The sequence below is a fragment of the Brassica oleracea genome, chromosome C1, assembly GCF_000695525.1.
Source record: "Brassica oleracea var. oleracea cultivar TO1000 chromosome C1, BOL, whole genome shotgun sequence".
NCBI lineage: Eukaryota > Viridiplantae > Streptophyta > Magnoliopsida > Brassicales > Brassicaceae > Brassica > Brassica oleracea.
In genome coordinates this window covers 43,663,303-43,664,637 of record NC_027748.1, presented here as the reverse complement: position 1 = coordinate 43,664,637, position 1,335 = coordinate 43,663,303, and the positions used below count along the sequence as shown (strand labels likewise).

At 45.5% G+C, this 1,335-nt stretch overlaps 1 protein-coding gene across 1 annotated transcript in view; it reads right to left on the bottom strand.

The window, feature by feature from the left end:
- LOC106343005 (mitochondrial outer membrane protein porin 1-like) overlaps window positions 1-1,335 on the bottom strand; it is a 5,028-nt gene that overhangs the window by 2,625 nt on the left and 1,068 nt on the right. The gene's annotated exons all lie outside the window — the stretch shown is intronic.

Genomic DNA, 1,335 nt, shown 5'->3' with positions numbered 1-1,335 from the left:
CCATTCCATGTTAACGATCCTGCCGTGAGGTGATCTTGATCCTCGTTCCCATTCCCTTCTTTTGTTTCCTCAAACACCACATCTCGACTTGTCATCATCTTCTTAGTCTTTGGATTGTACAGTCTGTAGGCTTTGGATTCTTCAGAGTATCCAAGTAGAACACATGGTGTGCTCTTATCATCGAGCTTGCTTCGTTTCTGATCAGGAATGTGGACATGTGCAATGCATCCCCAGACTCTGAAGTGTTCCACACTCGGCTTCATCCCGCTCCATGCCTCTTGTGGTGTGACGTTTTTCACGGCTATAGTGGGGCACCTGTTGAGAACATAGAAAGTCCACTTCACAGCCTTGGGCCATAAGATCTTTGGCATCTTCTTGTTAGAAAACATTGACCTCACCATGTTCATGACAGTGCGGTTCTTTCTCTCGGCTATGCCGTTCTGTTGAGGAGTGTAGGACGTGGTTAGTTGGCGTCTGATTCCGTGCTCCTTGCAGTAGTCTGAGAACTCTAGTGAGGTGTATTCTCCTCCCCTGTCTGTCCTTAAGCCTTTGATCACCTTCCCGGTCTCAGTTTCTACCATCTTCTTGAACGTTTTGAACTCAGTGAAGGCATCAGACTTATTCTTCTGTAGATACACCCAATCCTTTCTGCTATAGTCGTCTATGAAACATATAATGTACCTCATTCCACTGTTGGAAGTGGGATTGATTGGACCACAGATATCCGAGTGGATTAGTTCCAATGCCTCTTTTGCTCTCCATGTACTCTTCTTCGGTATGGCCTTTCTTGGTTGCTTCCCCACCAGACAGTCTGAACACGTAAAGCTCTGAACCCCAAAGTCTGGTAGACCCCTCACCATGCCTTTGCTCTGTAGTGCTTTAATTCCTCGGTGACTTAAGTGGCCATAACGCTCATGCCATAATTTTGGCACATCTTCAGAAGTTGTCTTCAGGCACCTCTGTTCACTTGAGTTTGAATCACCTCTTCCTTGATCAGCTAGTGCAAACATACGGTTTGAGCTCATCCTACTCTCAGCTATCAAACCCCTCTCTTCATGATAGATTTTGCAGTAGCCTTTCTGAATGATGATTGTGATCCGTTTTTCTTGAAGCTGTCCAAGACTCAAGAGGTTGTTTTTGAGTTCTGGTACGTAATACACGTCACTTATTACGTAGTTTGCTCCGTTCAACATCAGTTTGGTGTTCCCTTTCCCAACAACCTCCATCTTCTTGTTATTCCCCAGCTTCACCGAGTGCCTGAAGTCTTCATCTAGCTTCGAGAACAGAGTCTTGTCTCCACTCATATGGTTTGAACAGCCTGAGTCAAGAAACCAC